The following is a 7,127-nucleotide window of genomic DNA, read 5'->3' on the forward strand; positions in this document are numbered from 1 at the left end:
GGCGCTGCCTTAGAAACGGACCAAATTCTGCTTCTGCCGATCCGCATATTAATATATAACGCAGCCAATGAGATTACTGCTAACTTAGAACCTTTTCTCCTCACGGATCACACTCGCGCATTGATACCCGAACGCGCGAGTTATTATAACGAGTGTACAGACCTCCGATTAGTCAGTCTGCATTAGTCTGTATGAGTCTGCATTTCTCTGCACCAGTCTGTAACAGTCTACATTAGTCTGTACCAGTCTATAGTCAAATTTAAGTCTGCGCCTAATAAGATTACCATATTTCTGTACATAACTATTAAGATAAATGAATAGACACTTTGTCAAGTATCAGAGATATGTGAGAATAAGATTAACGTACCAAGACCAAAGGAACTTCAGATTGTCAATTGTAAACAGCATCCAGAATCAAGTTAAGTAAGGTCCATGCTTTTTATTATTTTAATAAATGTGTGTGCAAATTAGTCAAGTTCTGTTTAAAGTTGGTCACCGTCGGTCTGCTACTCTAAGCGTGCAAATGGCATTTCTATCGTCTGACCTAACGGCAGAAGATAAACACGCCACGATAAGACCACGAGACATATTGCTACAAAAAGAAAGTACACACATTTACATAGAAAGACCCCTCCCCCCCCACCCCCCTCGCCCTCGCCTCTGACGATTTCACGAAGCCGAAACAGAGTCAGCATCACATTTTTCGAAAACGTTCTGTAACATAAAGAAGTAAAATAGCAAATCTTTGTTTACAGACAACATAATATAAGGAGAATAGTGCTGTAGAAAGGAAATAGAAAAAAAACATTAAGGGAAAGAAGGAAATCGAATATTTCGTATTAGGTCTAAAATTTGACAAATTACATAACGAAACATTGATAAACGTTTATTAATTGCACATGACATACTGGAAGGCAATAATTGTAGATGTGAGGTAAATATCAAAGAACCAAATGAATATCAGTTCGTAAAAATAAGGTATGTATTTATTTTTCCGGTTAATATTTATATCAGTATTTTTATCAGTGTAAATACTATAACCTCAGAAATTGTTACTACTATAATTCATAAATTCTTTATATTTTATATTTAATTGGACTGTGTAAAAATTGGGACTTTGTATTGGCGTTGATGGCCGCGCAGTTAAGCGCCCCGCAAACCAAACATCATCATCATCATCATCTTTTGAGCCATCAGAGTAGATCTTCCGCGTCACAACTCTCCTCAAACAAATGGCTTAAACGGACACGGACATAAACAAATAAACCTAAATCCATTCAAACAGTGAACGGAGAACTCAGCTATTCATTGGTACTCGACTCAAAAGACTGTGCGAAGTATAGATGATCCACTGGCTGTATCGACATCGTAGTGGAGGTAGTGCCATTCGGCAATCAGGATAATATCGGATAAACTAGACGCTCAGGGAACGTTCTCGATTACCACCTTCTGCGCCTGTGTGGGGATCAGCCAGTCCTTTGTACGCCTTCATGGGTTTCACAAATTGCCGATACGCGGTTCAGACGGAGTCATCGATCCGACAGTTGTGTGCGTCACCTGTGCTTGCTTACGCAGAGGACCTATCGCAATCCGTGCGGCGTGTTTACATAATTCGATACGACCTCAATAACACAGACAGAAAGGGCCGTTTGTGGCTGTATAAATTCATTGTCAGTGGAATCAGTCCGTCGGTATTTCGATAACCCGATTACTGCGCGCTCTTTGAGAACAGAGGCCGACGCAGACAAATTATCTGCCATCCGTCGATGCAGCAGACTTGCTGTGCGACCGTTTTTACAGACGAGTGCCCGAGAGACATCACTTTACGTTGCAAAATACGGCCGATAAACTTGAAACTTTGCTCTGTATCAAAGCTAAATCGCTCAGGCAACAAAAAACAGTGCCAAAGTAAAGACCGAACCTCGTCTCTTGGGGAAATGGAAGTAAAAACCGGTACCACTATACGTGTCGAAATGGGGTTTGTCAGTATTTAAGGACAAGAAGAATAACATTAACATCGAGTCGCTGGCAGATTTTGAGAAGGAGTTTGATAATATGCACTGGTATGATACGTTTGCCGTTGTTAGGTAGCCTGGTATTAAGAAAGCACTGCTATAATACGATTGTTTTCTTTTTTCTTTTCTGTTCACAAGGAAAATTGAACTGCAATATACGATCTGTAATTGCCATCTACGGAATCATTATTTTTTCATTTTGTGCTTTTGGCCGCCTAAACATTTATTAATACGTTGTTGCCCATGCACAGATTGTTTGCGTGTACATAAAATAGACGTTCAATAAAAATTTGAAACATTGCACTGTATGTAGCGTTCAGCGAGAGAGACGAGCTTTGAAATGTTATCGACAAATCGCTAAGTAAAGAGGTAAAAAAGAAGTTTGGCAAGACGTAGAGAGACTGACTACTGTCTTGTGTGAGCGAGGAAACGACGCGATTATAGTTGCAGTTACATAGACTGTGTTTTCGATGTAAAGCACGGACTCTGTAGTTAGCGAGGTTGTAGCTCGAGGTGATCCCTGTTATAATGTGAAAAGCTGCAACTTCAGAAACGTGAAGAGACCGTTTTGCTAAGTGGACTGCTTTGGCGCATGCTGCGAACTTTGAAGTTAAAATATGAATGTACTGAAATACTCCTCGTCATGGACTACCATATCACGCAGATATTTCAAACAAATGGTTCAAATGGCTCTGAGTACTATGGGACTTAACAACTGAGGTCATCAGTCCCCTAGAACTTAGAACTACTTAAACCTAACTAACCTAAGGACATCACACACATCCATGCCCGAGGCAGGATTCGAACCTGCGACCGTAGCAGTCGCGGTGTTCCGGACTGAAGCGCCAAGAACCGCACGGCTACCGAAGCTGGCCGCAGATGTTTCACAGCTACCACATTTGCAGATGGGCATAAAGGGTTTACAAGTGAATTGGTTTTCACAACGACGGTGTGACGTGCTGATATTACTGCGAAACACATTACACTCCTGGAAATGGAAAAAAGATCACATTGACACCGGTGTGTCAGACCCACCATACTTGCTCCGGACACTGCGAGAGGGCTGTACAAGCAATGATCACACGCACGGCACAGCGGACACACCAAGAACCGCGGTGTTGGCCGTCGAATGGCGCTAGCTGCGCAGCATTTGTGCACCGCCGCCGTCAGTGTCAGCCAGTTTGCCGTGGCATACGGAGCTCCATCGCAGTCTTTAACACTGGTAGCATGCCGCGACAGCGTGGACGTGAACCGTATGTGCAGTTGACGGACTTTGAGCGAGGGCGTATAGTGGGCATGCGGGAGGCCGGGTGGACGTACCGCCGAATTGCTCAACACGTGGGGCGTGAGGTCTCCACAGTACATCGATGTTGTCGCCAGTGATCGGCGGAAGGTGCACGTGCCCGTCGACCTGGGACCGGACCGCAGCGACGCACGGATGCACGCCAAGACCGTAGGATCCTACGCAGTGCCGTAGGGGACCGCACCGCCACTTCCCAGCAAATTAGGGACACTGTTGCTCCTGGGGTATCGGCGAGGACCATTCGCAACCGTCTCCATGAAGCTGGGCTACGGTCCCGCACACCGTTAGGCCGTCTTCCGCTCACGCCCCAACATCGTGCAGCCCGCCTCCAGTGGTGTCGCGACAGGCGTGAATGGAGGGACGAATGGAGACTTGTCGTCTTCAGCGATGAGAGTCACTTCTGCCTTGGTGCCAATGATGGTCGTATGCGTGTTTGGCGCCGTGCAGGTGAGCGCCACAATCAGGACTGCATACGACCGAGGCACACAGGGCCAACACCCGGCATCATGGTGTGGGGAGCGGTCTCCTACACTGGCCGTACACCACTGGAGATCGTCGAGGGGACACTGAATAGTGCACGGTACATCCAAACCGTCATCGAACCCATCGTTCTACCATTCCTAGACCGGCAAGGGAGCTTCCTGTTCCAACAGGACAATGCACGTCCGCATGTATCCCGTGCCACCCAACGTGCTCTAGAAGGTGTAAGTCAACTACCCTGGCCAGCAAGATCTCCGGATCTGTCCCCCATTGAGCATGTTTGGGACTGGATGAAGCGTCGTCTCACGCGGTCTGCACGTCCAGCACGAACGCTGGTCCAACTGAGGCGCCAGGTGGAAATGGCATGGCAAGCCGTTCCACAGGACTACATCCAGCATCTCTAGGATCGTCTCCATGGGAGAATAGCAGCCTGCATTGCTGCGAAAGGTGGATATACACTGTACTAGTGCCGACATTGTGCATGCTCTGTTGCCTGTGTTTATGTGCCTGTGGTTCTGTCAGTGTGATCATGTGATGTATCTGACCCCAGGAATGTGTCAATAAAGTTTCCCCTTCCTGGGACAATGAATTCACGGTGTTCTTATTTCAATTTCCAGGAGTGTATATGCAAACAGGTAGGGGCCTTTTACTACAGAACCCCTGTGTGGTGAACAGTGAGCCCTGAAACCCTTCTACTTGCAGCAGCACTGTGCTACAGATCGCTGCCTGTACTTCCACCTCCACGATTTTTGATGCGGCGTGGACGTCCAAAAATGGGTCAAATGGCTCTGAGCACTATGGGACTTAACATCTATGGTCATCAGTCCCCTAGAACTTAGAACTACTTAAACCTAACCAACCTAAGGACATCACACAACACCCAGTCATCACGAGGCAGAGAAAATCCCTGACCCCGCCGGGAATCGTACCCGGGAACTCGGGCGCGGGAAGCGAGAACGCTACCGCACGACCACGAGCTGCGGACCTGGACGTCCAACACCATGTCACCTACATGTTGTTTCACCATATTTTAAACAATTTATACAGCTTCTCACGACAGTAGCAAGTGAACAGCCATTTCCGAGATGATCGTTTACAGGTGCAGGTGTAACTTTTCTGATTAAAAAAAAAACTCTTTTTTTGTGCACACTGATCGGCTAAAACATTATGATCACTGCCGCGTCGCCAGCACTATAAGATTTTTCATTTTGGTAATAAATAACTTGCGGGCACGTGACGCGGTAACAAAAGTATGTAAGCGGGGTGACACGGACGGGGGATCACCCTAGCGAAAATATGGGCTGCAAATGGGGAAATCTGTTGAGATAAGTGACGTTGACAAAGAGTAGACATATTATTACGCAGAACGTGTGAACGAGAATCCCGAAAACAGCGAAGCTGATTGAATGTTCACATGCTAGTGTCATTAGCATCCTCAGAAAGAGGTAAAAGGACAGTGAAACTACCACTAGGAGCTAAATTGTTGGACATCAATGACTCTTCACAGAACGCAGGGCTTGTCTGCCCTGCAAAGTATGATAGATCGTGATCTATGGAATATCTGCTGGAAGAGCACAATGCTGGTGCACGCAAAAGTGTTTCGGACCACACCGATCAACATACATAGCTGGAGATGGAACTCCACAGCAGACCAGCCCTACGTGTTCACATGTTGACCCAACGACATCGTCAATTACGGTTGCAGTGGGCACAAGGAGCATCGAGATTAGACCGTCGATCAATGGAAACGTGCCGACTCTTCGGGTGGATCACAGTTTCGTTATACTAGGTCAATGGTCGTCTCCATAAAAGCCTTCATAGACGTGAAGAGCGGCTCCAAACTTACAGCGCGCCATGGTAGGAACAGTATGTTATGCTATGGGAGACGTTGTCCTGCACTAGCATGGGACCCGTGGCAGTAATAGACGACACGCTGACAGCTGCGAACCACTTCCATCACTTCAAAATTAGAATTATATTAATACCTTCAGCTGCTGACGAGCATTGATGTATGTCAACGGGGACAGGTGAAAATGTGTGCCCCGACCGGGACTCGAACCCGGGATCTGCTTACATGGCAGACGCTCTATCCAGCTGAGCCACCGAAGGCACAGAGGACAGTGCGACTGCAAAGACTATCTCGCGCACGCCTCCCGTGAGACCCACATTCTCACCTTGTATGTCCACACACTACATTCGTAGTGTCCCACCCCAAGACACACTCATTACTCGTGGAAGACATTCTTACCAAGTCCCGTAAGAGTACGGGGAATATGTGTGCATCTGCATAGAAGAAGGTCACGGCCGGTATTGCCAGAACTATATACCTATATGGATATGGTGTCTGTTCTTTCGGACCCACATTCTCACCTTATATGTCCACGCACTACATTCGTAGTGTCCCACCCCAACACACTCATTACTCGTGGAAGACATTCTTATCAAGCCCCGTAAGTGTACGGGGAATATGTGTGCATCCGCATAGAAGAAGGTCACGGCCGGTATTGCCTGAACTATATACCTATATGGATATGGTGTCTGTTCTTTCGGACATGTCCGAAAGAACAGACACCATATCCAAATATGCTTGATGTATTCCTGACGCGATGTCATCTTTCAGCAGTATAACTACCCCTGTCTCGAAACCAGAACCGTGCTACATTGGTTTGAGGAGCATTATAGTGAACTCACGTCGATGCCTAGACAACCAAATTCAACTGATGTAAATGCCATCACAGCGTACGCAAATCAGCGGCCCATTATTAATGCGATTTACATGAACTGTGCGTAGGCATATACTGCCACATACCTCCACAAATGAAACAATAAACCGTCGGATCCCTGATATACAGAATCAGTGTATTAAGCAGGTAGTTGTGATGGCTTCAAATGGCTCTGAGCACTATGCGACTTAACTTCTGAGGTCATCAGTCGCCTAGAACTTAGAACTACTTAAACCTAACTAACTTAAGGACATCACACACATCCATGCCCGAGGCAGGATTCGAACCTGCGACCGTAGCAGTCGCTCGGCTCCAGACTGTAGCGCCTAGAACCGCACGGCCACTATGGCCGGCGTAGTTGTGATGTTTCGGTTCATCAGTGTATGTGGAGTTTAAGTGCACGAAAGTAATTAGCGAAAAAGGTGACTACTTAAGTTCTGTATTGTACAGTCGAGTGAACAGTGTGCTGCCTGAGTCACAATGGAGAGTTTCAACAGCCCAATAACATGCCAAAATAAAACTAATAAAGATTACACATCAAATGAACTACTCAATTCAGTTTGAATCCAAATTAACGAAGGTCCACTGCTGATTTATGTAGCTAAC

General features: G+C 46.5%; 1 non-coding gene across 1 annotated transcript; it reads right to left on the bottom strand.

The window, feature by feature from the left end:
• Window positions 1–5,836: 5,836 nt before the first annotated feature.
• Window positions 5,837–5,908, bottom strand: Trnat-ugu. The gene has a single exon. It is a non-coding gene; the product is annotated as a tRNA-Thr (tRNA).
• Window positions 5,909–7,127: the final 1,219 nt, after the last annotated feature.

Source organism: Schistocerca piceifrons, chromosome 5, assembly GCF_021461385.2.
Source record: "Schistocerca piceifrons isolate TAMUIC-IGC-003096 chromosome 5, iqSchPice1.1, whole genome shotgun sequence".
NCBI lineage: Eukaryota > Metazoa > Arthropoda > Insecta > Orthoptera > Acrididae > Schistocerca > Schistocerca piceifrons.